Source organism: Nannobrachium achirus (genome assembly GCF_963921795.1).
Source record: "Nannobrachium achirus genome assembly, chromosome: 16".
Classification (NCBI taxonomy): domain Eukaryota; kingdom Metazoa; phylum Chordata; class Actinopteri; order Myctophiformes; family Myctophidae; genus Nannobrachium; species Nannobrachium achirus.
Genome location: NC_137823.1, coordinates 4,090,022 through 4,105,021, shown reverse-complemented (window position 1 = coordinate 4,105,021; position 15,000 = coordinate 4,090,022). Strand labels below are relative to the sequence as shown.

Sequence of the window (15,000 nt, the reverse complement as noted above, 5' to 3'; positions counted from 1 at the left end):
GATAACATCACAATAATAAACAAGATAATATGTCAGTACATCATCAACAATATAACAAATGCAAAAGGATATCTATCTAGAAAAACACCATATAATCAAAGTTCTAAAAAACATAAAAAACAAAACAAATGCTAACTAGCTTCATGTATTCATTGATTTTTCTGTAGTGCTAAGGGTTTAGGTGGAGTCTGAAAAGGTGAGTCTTCAGTCCACGGCGAAAGCTAGCGAGTGAGTCCGTTGTTCTAAGTGTTCTAAAGTAACTACATAGTTTGAAATATATTCATAAGATATTGCCTATCAATTGATGACACCTTGATGGACAATTTCTCTATTCACTATATCACCCAATGAGGTCTTGAATTCAGAATTTAAATTTTCCATAGGCGGAGGTCTTTTTCAATCCTCTTTTCCTAGGTAAGTGATCACAGCAGGTCAATTTGGTAAGAGCAATGTGATGTTTGAATTGTCAGGGGTTCCTGTAGTAAAACACTTGAGTATCCTTTCCTCCACCGCTGAATACAAATGAGCGTCGCGCACAGTTAAATCCTCAGTGTTAACTCTCCCACCGCTTTGAACGTTCACGTTCGCCCGATTGCGCAAGACCTCTCCGCCAATACGGCGCTCGTTCGGTTCGTTCGTCTGATGACTGTAAGCTGATGAGGGGTCGCGCGGCCGTCTACTGTAAACACATTTTCCGCGGTGATGGTGTAAAAAATCCATTATGCGTTAGATCAACGGAGAACAATTCACTTCCTTGTTGATTTCCTCCGGCTGTAAGGCTCTATGGCCAGTGACTGGTCTTCTTCTTCTTCAACACATAACAGGCAAATTCACATTCATTCTCGCATGACGCCGCCCTCTGCTGCCTGGCAGACCAAAGTGCACTATTGCACAACCCAAAAAAATAAAAATAAATAAATAAATGTCTGTCTGTCTATCTACTATAACGTCGCAAAGGTAAGCCGCTTTTTGATGGCACCAGACCCAATAAATAAATAAATAATCTGGCAGTGGGAAAGTTAATATGAGAATGGACCAGGGTTCACTTGGGTCAGCTGTGAGTGTGCGTGTGCACGTATGGACGTATCTCCCCTCCCTGCAGTGTTAATGGCCGTTATTAGAAGAACAGGCAGCGACGAGGCTGGGCCATTTCTCATCCTCCTGCAAGAAACAAATGCGGGGTTTACAGGGGCGTCACAAGGGGGGAGTGGGACTGAGTTACTAGGGTCCAAGGTGGAGGGGCCTTCATTATTTTTGCTTTAGCTATTGAAAAATAGCAGATATACAAGCTCACAGCGCTGCACCGAGTGCCGCGCAGCGCTGCACCGAGTGCCGCGCTGCGAGCTTGTAGATCTGCTATTTTTGAAAAGTCGTGAAAATGTGTGCAAATCTTTGAATATATGTATTTTTTTAAGCAAACATTTGTAACTCAAATTTTGCTTCATGGGGGGGCCCTGGAACTAAATATTTTGAGATGGAAAACATAGATTTTTCAAAAAAACCTTAGAAGGGTTTGACACAAATTTTCACGATTTTTCAAAAATAGCAGACCTACTATTTGTCAATAGTTAAAGCACAAAACAATGCGTAATAATGCGTTCCGCAGTCAGTGAATCCTTGTACCCAGGGCCCAGAATTTGGTGCGACACCCTTGGGGGTTTAGAAAGCGAGCTGGCTGCCAGAGGTTCTGCTCTGGCCGGGGGTACGCTCGCTCTCTCGCTCGCTCTCTCCCACCACAAGCCCCTCCTTGCGGGGGGGAAATTGGATCTATCATGGGAGGAGGAGCCGATCTGTTTGCGAGCGCTAATAAAAGAGGAGTGGGATAACAGGCAGGGACTGGCAGGTGGAATGGGTTCTCCTGTGGAAGGTAGAGAGAGAGTGAGAGAGAGAGGAGTAGAGCCAGTGTTGTAAAGTAACTAAGTACATTTACGTAAGTACTTGAAGGAGTACCATTTTGAGGTATGTACTTTACTCCAGTATTTCCAATTTCCAATATTTTTACTTCTACTCCACTACTTCTCGGATCCAACTATTGTACTTTTACTACACTACATTTATTTGAACGCTTTAGTTACAAGTTACTTTGCAGTATATGGAGACCCCTGGTACCCATATACGGAGATCCATCACATATATGGGCTTAATATTGATGACATCAGGGATCTCCATATATGGGCATAAAGGGATTTGGTTCCGCTGGCATCAGAGTGATGTCAGAGCGTGAGAGTCAATCAACAAACATTTTGTACTTTTACTTAATCAAGTGCATTTTGAATTCCAGACTGACGCATACACATAACAGAGTATTTCTATATTGCAGTATTGACACTGTTACTTAACTCATTGAATGCCATTTCAAGATGGCCCCCAAGTACCAGACTGCCACTATCCTAGATTTCTAGTGCACGGATCAATTTTTAGTGCACGGATCGTGCACGCCCATGCACCATATATGCATCATATGTGTAGTACTTTTTAACAGCTTTCAAACAAAAAAATCCGCTTGGAAATCCGTTCAGGCATTCATAAGTTACAAGCCTTCAAAGTCAGACAAAACAGCCATTTTTGACATTTTGAAAGATGTGTTTGTTTGTTATGGGGCTACACATGCAATTTCACAATTGCGATCATGCCTAATACATTTAAGGCATTTTTAGAATTTTTTTTATAAAAAAAGATTTAAAAAAAAAAAAAAAAAAAAAGGGGGTGTTTTTTTTCAAAATGGCTTCCAACTCGGGAAACTCGGGCTCTGGCAGCCTGGGACTACTGTAATAACTCGGGGAAACTCAGGCCTTGGCAGTCAATGAGTTAAGTAAAACATCTGAGTACTTTCCTCACCAGAGGTGGGTACAGTAGGTCGTGAGAGGGAGAAGAGAAAGACTCCAACAAGGCAATGCCACGCTCCATGGCGCCACATGGATTTCCCTCGGGCCGGTGGGATGTTTACGGCGTCGCACGATGCTTCTCCAGCCGTCTCCCTCCACAATAATGCTCTCACCGCTTTCTCCACGAGCTCAAACATTGGCTTTGATGCCGTTGCGAGATCGTGTGGTTTTGGAGCAAAGGGATTAAATGCGATTGCGTGTGTTTAAAAATGTCACAGATTTAAGTTTGTATCCAGTTGAACCCTAGCATCCCTGTTCCGAGTGTAGAGGGGGAAAAGAGTAGAGCCCGACCGATGTATTGATCGCTTTTGGACCCAGATGTCAGCATCGGACATCGGTCATTATCTCCCTGATGTATCGGTCGTTTGTATAAGTAATATTAGAACACCATTTGATGACATTTAGCCACTCAGACCCAAAACTTAGAATATATTTTCGTTGCCCGAAAGGATCCATTTGGTTTCATTTTACACTCATGAGTTAAAGATCTTAAAAAGGATCCATTTGGTTACCAAATCTCCATCATTTAGCTGGGGACCACCTGGAAACCCCTCAAGGACCAGTGGTGGTCCCCGGACCATTGGTTAAAACAAAAAGAAGTTTTAGAAATGTAGGCTATTTATTATAATGTTTTATTATTTTAAACATCGGCACACATCGGCAAAATCGGTCGGGCTCTAGAAAAGAGCCAACCAAGTACAGAGCTGACCCCAGCTAATTTGCAAACTATAGAGGGTTTTAAGTGCTTAATGGAGTCCACGTAAGCCAAAGCCGAGTTTTTGTCATTTTTCTTCCTTTTTTCTCCTCTCCTCTCCTCTCCTCTCCTCTCCTCTCCTCTCCTCTCCTCTCCTCTCCTCTCCTCTCCTCTCCTCTCCACATAACTGTGCTAATTGAGTAATGGTGTGTGATCTAATAAAGGCAGTGTGTTGTCCAGGCCACTCCTGTCTGAGCTGTTAGTGACTCCACATTACCTCAGCGTACAGGGGACCTGAGTGAGGTCCATTACGTAGCAGCCTGCAGGGGTTGGTCCCTGTAGTCTGAAGCAGTGGTTCCTGAGCCTTTTAGCTCCAGACTAGGGCATTCACCAAATATTCGAATATTCTTTTCTATTGTTTTCCCTTTAAAAAGATATGTAGTATATCGTCGTTGTCGGGTGGAAACCTCGTATCTCCAAGTTTCAAATTTCTCTCCTCTTTCGCAAAGTAAAGCCCTGCTTCATCACACAAGGCCGTCGCACAAAAGTAGTGAAAACAGCTGATCTACAAGCACACAACGCCTCGCAGTGCGAGGCGTTGTGTGCTTGTAGATCTGCTGTTTTCACTAGTTTAAATGTTTGACTCTTACAAACAGGGTTAGGGATCAATCCGTTACTTCTTCAAAATGTGATATGAAAAATGTTCATATCACATTTTGAATTTGAAAAATGCACAATTCACACGGTGACATGGAGATTTAATAATAAGTCCATTCTTACAGGGAATATTTTCAGGAGTGCAGTTTGAAAATGGTCGTCAGACATCTGACATCTGATTTATTCATATCAAGGTTCATTATCTATTCAGCATTTGAGCCAAGGACCACTATTTGATGACATTTCAGCTCTCAGACCCAAAACTTGTCCTTGGATCAGATATTTGTCCACAATTCCATGCTGTATTGATGTGGTAGCATAGGAGAGATAACAGGCAAACCTTGATCAAAATGACAATTCTTCTACATTCTCTAATTGTGTAGACTTAAAGGGGAAGACCACTCATTTTCAATATTGAAATATGTCATTAATATACCTTAGAGGAGTTGTGTGGAAATAGAGAAAAAAAGTTCCCTCTCTTCTGTGTTGCCTAGAACTGGAGGATTGATTTTGGGGTTTGTATTGTAAAGTACAATGTGTGATGTCATCAAGTTGTAATTTACAATACAAACCCCACAATCAATCCTCCAGTTCTAGGCAACACAGAAGGGGGGGAACTTTTTTTCTATTTCCACACAACTCCTCTAAGGTATATTAATGACATAGTTCAATATTGAAAATGGGTGGTCTTCCCCTTTCAGGAGTAGTTCACCCCAGTATCACTTTTTTCCATGTATTACTCATGCCATGGAGACTTGAGTTCAATATTATTTTTTGGTATTTGCATTCCTAAGAAATATTTTTTATTATAGTAAATTTGCCCCCATTGATTCCGGATGGAGACCCAAATGTATTTCGGTGAAATACTCCTTTAAGACATTAAGTAAGGGAGATGTTTAACACTTATGTTGCAATGATTTTTTCTCTTCAATGTCTCGCGTTGCCATGGTTACCATAGACTTCCATGTAATTTTGCAATTGTGTAAAAAGTGCACGCCCATGCCTAGATGATGCACCACGTGTGTAGATGCTGTTCACAGCTTTCAAACAAAAAAATCCGCTTGGAAATCCGTTCAGGCATTCATGATTTATCAGCCATTATGTTTTCTTCAGATGTAAACAAACATGGCTGCCATGTTTGAAAGAATGAGTTGGCATGGGGGTTAAACATGCAATTTCGCGATCGCGATCATGCCTAATACATTTCTGGAGGTCCAAAAAATGTTTTTGAAAAAAAAAAAACTTGAAAAAAAAAAGCTTTTTTTTTTTTTTCAAAAACGGCCCAAACTCGGGAAACTCGGGGTTGGCACAGCGGTAGTACCAATACAAACTCGGGAAACTCGGGGTTGGCACCATATGTGTTAATAATAATGAACCTCTTGACGGCGTAAAATGAAAGCAAATGGATTCGCTTTCATTTTACGCTCTCAAGAATTACAGATCTATGAGGGTCCATTTGGTTACCAACTCTCCATCATTTAGCTGGGGACCACCTGGAACCGCTTCAAGGACCACTGGTGGTCCCCGGACCACTGGTTGAAAACCACTGTATTATGATATGGACAGAGGAGGTGGAGTCAGATGATAGACGGTACAGCATCCATGAGAGATGGACAGTTGTGGGCCTGGTTAACTGCAGGTTTTCACTGCCAGTAAATGCCACCCTTATTACTCTCTCACACACACACACACACACACACGCGCACGCACGCACGCACGCACGCACGCACGCACGCACGCACACAATCACTTGCTTAATTGTGTTATGTTAATATTGGCAGTAGTTGAAATGCATTGTGAGGATGTAGATGGCAGCGGTGAAAAGGAGTAGCATATACCGGTCGCTGTCCCACTTGTGTGTGTGTGTGTGTGTGTGTGTGTGTGTGCGCATGAGGTGCACTACATCACAAATGACAGATCTGGGTTGCTGCGCGTTCAAACCCCAATACCCAGATCTCTCTCGTTCTCTCTCTCTCACACACACACACACACACACACACACGCACGCACGCACGCACGCACGCACGCACGCACGCACGCACACACGCACGCACAAGCACACAGGCACGTGCACACATAGACATCAAAGGGGGCTTGAGCCCCTGCCCTTTTATCCGTCTGTAAAAAGTGCCCTCTCCAGACCATGAATGCAGTTTTTACTGTGGTGAAAGAAATGCTAATGCCCTCTTTCCATGCCATACCTGAAGGCAGCATTCAAGAGAATTGCCTTGTCCAAGCTCTCCTGAACTTGAACACAGCATCTTATGTTGAAAGAATTGCCATCTCTGTGTAGAAATCAAGCATTGAAAATAGCCGACCTCCAAGCTTACAGCGCGTCACGCTGCGACGCATTGTGAGCTTGGAGGTCTGCCATTTTCGATATTTTCACCAAAAGGCCCTTTTAGAAATGTCAGCCCCTGCCTCTCTAACATTCTCTGCACATCCCTGCACACACACACACACACACACACACACACACACACACACACACACACACACACACACACACACACACACACGCTATAAAATAGATAGATTCCAACAGCAAGCATACAGACACAGCCCCGGCATGGACATGGACACGCTGTATGATTGCGTGTGCGCGGGCACGTGTCACACGCAGGGAGTGTGTGTGTGTGTGTGTGTGTGTGTGTGTGTGTGTGTGTGTGTGTGTGTGTGTGTGTGTGCGTGTGCGTGTGCGTGGGCACGTGTTCCGCGCAGGGAGTGATGGAGAGAGAGATGAAAGGAGGACAAGTGGCAGCTGGGAATAGAACATAAATCACACGCTGTAAAAAAGCATGACGATAAGAGCGTGTGTGTGTGTGTGTGTGTGTGGGGGGGGGGGGGGGGGGGGGTGTAGACTATGAATCAGACAGATAAAGTGTTAATGCACACTAGCATACGAAAAGGTTTCACCCTGAAACCCTCGTGTGTGAGAGAAACCCTGTGTGGAGACCTTAACCCATTTAGGCCTCGAATTATTGAATGCTTTAACTGTAGAAAAATAGCAGATCTACAATGTGTGCCGCGCTGCGAGCTTGTAGATATGCTATTTTTTAAAAATCGTGATGAAGTCTTTGAATATATCTTTTTTTTAAAAGAGAACATTTGTAACCCAAATATTTGCTTCTGGGGTGGTCCATGGAACAACCTGTTTTGAGATGGGGGTCCGCGGCCAAATACATGTTATTTTGGGGGTCCTTGATGTGAAAAAGTTTGAGAACCACTGATTTAGAAGGATTTAGAAGACATGTATAGAATCGGGTCAGAAATATTCAAAGACTTGCACAAAGATCTACAATCTCACAGCGTGGCACTCGGTGCTGCGCTGTGAGCTCGTATATCTGTTATTTTTTAATAGTTAAATCATAAAATAATGGTTAAAGTGGTTCCAATCTAAAGTGATCTGCGTCCAGGCCTAATTAACCATGTAGGCCCTCATAGTGTACTGTGTATTGGTCTTGGTTTCCTTCCACACCAAATCTCTTGGCCAGAAACAGCAGTTCTATGAGCTCATGGCGCCTTGCGTTTGCGGCGCGTCGTGAGCGTGTAGATCTGTTATTTCTGGCAAACGTTAACCCCCCAAATATTGGGGTGTGGGGGCTCAAGTTTAAACACACACACACGCGCGCGCACACAAACACACTGTCGTGGAATTCTGGATCAATCCGTAATCGATGAGGCAAATAGGAGTCGAGACAATATTCTAGTTAGTGATGGTTGTGCTTTAATGTACATGATATGATGGGGAGAATTACAATACTCAAAGAAAAATAACGCACATCCTCCGTTCTTCAGGTGCCGAGCTAAAACTGCCAACGCTGTAATACTAGGAACAAAGAAAGTAGCTCGCACTCACTTTTTTTGGTCGCTCCAAACATTTATTGACAAGCAAAAATAGTGCTTGTCAATAAATGTTTGGAGCGACCAAAAAAAGTGAGTGCGAGCTACTTTCTTTGTTCCGAGAATTACAATACCACTCATGTCAGTGGTACAGTAGTTCTGTTACAGTACAATACCACTCATGTCAGTGGTACAGTATAGTTCTACCACTTTTTCTAGTCACATGTTCAAATACTGGATTCTGATTGGCTAAATTCCGGAGGTTATGGCGGAACAACCGCCGCAGTTGTAAGAGGACGAGATCAATGCGCCTCAGTGTACATCCGGGGACTTCAGGAGGTAGTCGGAACACCTTTCCCCCAACCAACATATGACGGTCGTAGCGGTCCTATGTTTACTAACGTGCGTACGACGTCGCCGATTTATTTGGATCCAATGCAATCCGCCAACTTTAAAGCCCCTTTTCTCTGAACCTATGCCTTTCTGGAAGCAGCCTCTATTTACGGCCGGAACGGTCCTTCTAACTGACGTTAGCTTAGCTGTATGCTAGACATCTTTCTCTGCATGGAGTTGGCGTCATCTGGTGGTGAGTAGAAGATGTTGTTTGTGGAACTATTTGCTGTCGTCGCGGAAGTTTTATAGGCAATAATGATTGTAACTTAATATCCTTGCAAGTTACAACTATGTGTTTTCTTTCATGTATACGGAAAAAAGTGGTAGAAAAGCTATTTACCACTCAGGGTCGGACATTATGCTCTGATAATGTCCTGTGTGAGGGTGTTATCGGACTCGGCTTCGCCTCGTCCGATCACCCCCTCACACAGGACATTATCAGAGTAGAGATGGACCGATTGCAAAATTCTTGGCCGATACCGATCCACCGGTTTTATGAAGGTCTGACCTGCCAAAACCGATTTTTCCGATACCGATTTCTTTAGCTAAGAACTAGGAAATAGGGTTGCTCCAATACCCTTTTGTTTCAGGCCAAGTAGGCCTACAAGACATACTTCAATTTGAGTACCAATAAGCTAGAAGAACACTAATGCCAAATCAATCACAATAGTACAATATCCAAAATCACAGACAATATCCAGTCTAATATGACCGTCTGGACTAGGCAGGAGGAAAGCAGGTGACGCATGCTTTTTTCCCCCCTTCTTTTTGGAGACGACATTGACACAGGATTATGGAATATATCCTTAACATTGCAAAGGTAATCAGCACCATCTGTATTCTGTAGGCTGCCTCCAAGTAGACTGGCTGCTACTTGCTAATGTTTACGTCACAGGACCGAGCATCATGCTGTGCAGTGCAAGAGATACAATTGGCCGATTTTGGCATATTTATGTCAGTGACCTGCCGATCACCGATTTGGCCGGTTTGATATGATACCTGCCGATTTCTGATATTGGCCGATACCGATGTCCATCCCTATATCAGAGCATAATGTCCTCTCACTCGGGGTAAATTGCTTACTTCTCTTACAGTACAACAGGGTTCCCCAATTAGTTTTGCCCAAGGGCCGAATTATATCTAGGGTACCAAGCCGAGGGCCACAACATTGCAGGGGGCGACGGTGGCGTTCCTGCTACTCCAGCGACAGTTTTCGTCGCTGTCAGGTGAAAATCTTGTATGTCCAAAACCGTTCGTTTTGAATTTATCATTTTAAAAATGATTTAAACTATTGAAAATTGCCGATCTACAAGGCGTTGTGTGCTTATAGATCGTCTGTTTTCACTACTTTTGTGCGACGGCCTTGTATGATTTGCGAAATAACGTACACATTTGGAGATACGAGATTTCCACCTGACAACGACAATATACTAGTGTTGTTGCTGCTCTTATACCACCATTATTACTGGGGTTGGTGGGGGCCAGACAGTGGCCCCCCGCGGGCCGCAAATGGCCCGCAGGCCGCCTATTGGGGAACCCTGCAGTAACACTCATGTCACTCGTACGGTAGTTCTGCCAGGACAGAGATCATAGTCATCACTGTCGCTGCTTCAAGGACGAGCTGAGCCATAACAAGATAGGCTGTACTAAACAACAGCTATCAGGCCTAGTGGAGACGCCTAGGCTCTTACAAGCTGCCAAATATCATAATGTAATGTAGAAGTATTATAAGTGATGGTAAAATACAAAAGGTTAGATAAAAGCAGCCATGTCATTTCTTCCTTTACGCAATCTTTGAGAGTGCTCTGGTGGAACTGGGCCGACATTTCTGGAGGCCTAATTTATGCTTCAGCAAAACAAAACCAAAACAAACGGGTCTGTTGAAAATACAAAACCTTTTCACCAAAGCATAAATTAAGCCTACCCCTCTCTCTCACTCTCTCTCTCTCTCTCTCTCTCTCTCTCTCTCTCTCTCTCTCTCCTCTACTCTTCTCTTTTTTAGTCTGGCGTTTCACGCAGAGAATGATGAACGTCGGGGCGTTTTATTAGTCGACGCGTAGCGCGCGGAAGGGGCCGACGAGCGGGTTGCGTAGCTGAAGGTCAGCACAGATCTCAGAGGGAGGGAGGGAGGGAGGGAGGGGGAGAGAGCAGCAGGTAGAGTTCTCAAATTCTGCCCGAACCCGACCATACCCGAACCCGACCGACATTTAGGGTAGGGTAGGGCCTAAAATCTATTCGAATTAGTCGGGCCGGGTAGGGCTCGGGCTCAATGAAAAAATAAAATATTCGTTTTTATTATTTTATTACTATTATTATATGATGGACCCGACCATACCCGACCCGACCCGACGTTTTCGGGCCGGGTAGGGCCTAAAATTTATGCTAACTAGTAGGGCCGGGTAGGGCCTCGGGACTGCCCAGTTAGGGCCCAGTTAGGGCCGGGCATTAATTTTCAGGCCCGTTGAGAACTCTAGCAGCAGGCACGTGCAGAGAATGTTATGGAGGCAGGGGCTGACATTTCTAAAAGGGCCTTTAGGTGAAAATATGGAAAATAGCAGACCTCCAAGCTCACAACGCGTTGCAGCGCGACGCGTTGTGAGCTTGGAGGTCGGCTATTTTCGGTGCTTGATACCACACTGAACTAAGCATAATCAAGTCAATACTGGAGATGTGGCGTAACAACATGGATTTCTACACGGAGAGGAGTTATTATTCTTTCAACATAAGATGCTGCGTTCAAGCTCAGGAGAGTTTGGAAAAGACAATTAATTCTCTTGAATTCTGCCTTCAGGTTTGATTGATTATTTTATTAGACAAAAATGGAGAACAGTACAAGTATAGTCAATACAACTGAAATGTAGTACAGTACAAGTACAGTTAAACACCCTGCCTAAAAGGAACATCCCAAATAAGACCTTTTACGGTATGGCGGCATTAGCATTTCTTTCACCACAGTAAAAACTGCATTCATGGCTTGAAGAGGGCACTTTTTACAGACGGATAAAAGGGCAGGGGCTCAAGCCCCCTTTGATGTCTATGCGTGCACGTGCCTGGGAGAGATAGAGAGAGAGACATGAGGGATAGAGGGAGAAGGGAGAGAGAGAGAGAGAGAGAGGGACAGCGAGAGACGGTGTGATGGATGTGGAGGCTCTGCCGGGGCAGCGATGGAGGTCAGAGGGGGCTTTATCTCTGCGAGCGCACGCCTATTCAGCCTCTGTACATGTACAGTTACAGTACACACACACACACACACACACACACACACACACACACACACACACACACACACACACATGCACAGAGCGCGTCCTTGTCCACCCATCTACTGTATCTACCTTGTGTGCAGCCTCTAAAGGGTGATGTCCTTCAAACTGACCTTTCAGGCCTCTCTCTCTCTCTCTCTCTCTCTCTCTCTCTCTCTCTCTCCCCGCTATCTCCCTCCTCTCCCCTCCTCCGTCTTTGATGTCCTCTCCAGGCTCCCCCCGCTGATTGATCTGTGTGCCCCCCCCCCCCCCCCCCCTCATCTTGTGTGTGTGTGTGTGTGTGTGTGTGTGTGTGTGTGTGTGTGTGTGTGTGTGTGTGTGTGTGTGTGTGTGTGTGTGTGTGTGTGTGTGTGTGTGTGTGTGTGTGTGTGTGTGTGTGTGTGTGTGTGTGTGTGTGTGAATGCTATTTGTGTTGTCAACCCCCCCACCCCACCCAATCCTATCACCCTGGCCAGCCAAACTAATGGCCTGCATCCTCTATTTAATGGAACTGTTCTATCACCCAGTGTGGCTGCAGGCTTATAGGAGGCCAAAAAGCCATCAGAGAGTCCTTAGACTCTGGAGGACCAATTACAGCCTGTATGCTGTACTTTATTCTAGGGCATCAACGACTTGTGATTTTTGCAAGTCGACCCGACTCAGTAAAAGGTTGAGTTGAAGTCGACTTTATCGTTTGATGGCGTCATCACGTCACACACGACCCCCCAATTATTTGATTAACTTAAAGTTAATAAACCAACATAAAGTTTAAGTGGATAGACTATAGAGGGTATCTTCACATTTCTAAAGTGGCAATTTAAGGACTTTTTAGTACCTCTAAAATGACAAATTAAACGTTGGCCAAATTGTCAAATATATAGAGGCAGAAATTAAGTATAAGTGTATACATGGTATTTGCACATTTCTAAAGTGAAAATGTAAGGACTTTAAAGATCTTTTAAGTAGGCTTACCTCTGGTACATTTGGCGTTGTGAGCTTGTAGACTGGCTATTTTCACAACAGAACGAGTCAAACTAAATGTAATGCCAACTCCTACAATTCCAAGTGCTTGTGCAGGGTAGGGGGGGTCCCCAGTTAAAATATGATTATTTTTTGTGTCGCGGCCTGAAAAGGTTGAGAACCACTGCCCTATAGGAGAACATGCTAACTGAAAGACAGACCACACAGAAAGGACCTTTTGCCAAACCCACCACGGGTATGGGCACTGAGGACGTGGGAATCGATGGTCTGGTGGTCTGCCGACTGCGCCACCGTTCCCCCCATACTCTTTATTGTGTTTGTCGGGGGTCTTTATTTTGTTTGTCGGTGGTCTGCCTCTTTCTCCTTCACAGCCCTCTCTTTCTCTACATTGTCCTGTCGTTCTCTCTCCCTCTGTCTTGGAGTTTTCTCTCCAGGTTGTCATTCAGCCCAGTAGCTTTGTTTTTCAATCAGTCCCCTGGTCCTTCTGGTCCCCGGCGGCAGCAGGTGATGGATGGGCGTTTCTTTTTCCATTCTGTTGCCCTGAAAAAGACCGGAGGCCTGGACGGGGAAAGCATGGGGCGCACTTAACTCATTTACTACCACATGACGAATTCGACCAGATATAAAGGTCCGTCCAACGCGCCACCGACGAGTTGGACGATATATTGGTTTTAGTTCATATTCATAAAGAATATTAAAATAGAATTCCGCCGCAACGTAGTGCCAAAGTGCCCAAAATAAAGTGCTTCCTTTCCGGAAGGGATACGGAAACTGATTCTCCATTGACTCTCATAAACTGTGCAAGAAACGTCCATTTCTCGGTTTCCTCTTGTGATGCGTTTCCTTGCTAAATGATAGCTTGTAGCTTTGGGCACCATTCGTCATGCAGTGTCTGACTGATTCGCCTCCTACCGAGACTGCACCATCATGCTGTTGCTCGATGCAAACATGCACGGCCGTCATAACTGTCTGTACGGGTCCATTTGGTTCCATGTATGTTTTTGTGAAGTTTGTGGCAGTTAAATCATTGCTTCTTTTATCGCAAGCAAGGAAAATCCGTCTTGATGCTTGGTGGTGGTGTTGTTGGTATGTGATGAAAGGGGGGGGGGGGGGGGACGCTGGTGATATTTTCCAAGCTAACGCGTCAGTGTGCCACGTGATCACAACATCCGGGTATCGGGGTAGGTAACTGAATTTGGTAGGCAAGCAACTGTGTGTAACAGTCCACCACGTGATCAATGCCCTAGTATAGGTGGTGTAGCAAATAATTTAACATGGAATTATACCATAATACCATTTATACCATTTTATGCTTTATTTTTGCTACACTGCCTGTCTTTGGGCATTTACTCAGAGTAAGAGACTCATTATTGCGCTGAATGACTTATATGTGCCTGGAAATTGGTTTAAATATTCTCTAAAAGTTTTGGAAAAGGTTTGGAAATTCCTTCGTAAAAATGTATTGGAACCCTGAATTGTTAGCGTGAACCTTCTTCCCCTCCAAGCAGCTCCCCTGATTGTCCTCCCGAGGCTTGGCCTGTGACCAACAGCATTGTGGGTAAAAGCCAGATGTTTGGGGCACTGTGATCCCTGCGTCAGACTAAACTCTGTCTCTGTGTCTCCCTGTCCGGCTGCCAAGGAAACTGAGAAAACCACACCGTAACGAGCTAGCCCAGGCTAAATACAAGCATATGAATCACACATCCAGACACACACATAAAACAACTCGATGAATGATGCCATGGATGAGATACAACACCATGAATAAATAGATAACACTATGGATAGGGGGCAGCGTCATTGGTTCCACTGTGAAAGCATAATAATGCAATGAGGTGATAGTCCTGGTCAGTACACTGTTAAAGGCCTAGAATTATTGAATGCTTTAACTATTGAAAAATATCAGATATACAAGCTCACAGCGCTGTGAGCTTGTATATCTGCTATTTTTGAAAAAAGTTGTGAAAATGTGTGCAAATCTTTGAATATATGTATTTTCAAAGCGAACGTTTGTAACTCAAATTTTGCTTCTGGGGGGTCCCTGGAACTAAATATTTTGAGATGGGGTCCGTGGCCAAATAAATATCATTTTGGGGGTCCCACATGAAAACGTTTGAGAAGCACTGACATAGTAGTCTCTCAAGAACAGACTAACTGAGCTCCAGTTAAGTGAAAAGGACCTTTTCTTTGACGATGGCTGGCCAGATTGCTGACATAGAAACATAGGTTTTTCAAAAAAACCTTAGAAGGATTCAAAAGACACTTATAGAATCGGTTCAAAATTCAAATTTCAAAAATAGCAGAT

The 15,000-nt window shown here is 44.3% G+C and overlaps 1 protein-coding gene across 1 annotated transcript in view; it reads left to right on the top strand.

The window, feature by feature from the left end:
- wasf1 (WASP family member 1) overlaps positions 1-15,000 on the top strand; it is a gene marked incomplete at its 3' end in the record, with an annotated part of 194,644 nt that overhangs the window by 93,015 nt on the left and 86,629 nt on the right. The window lies entirely within an intron of this gene.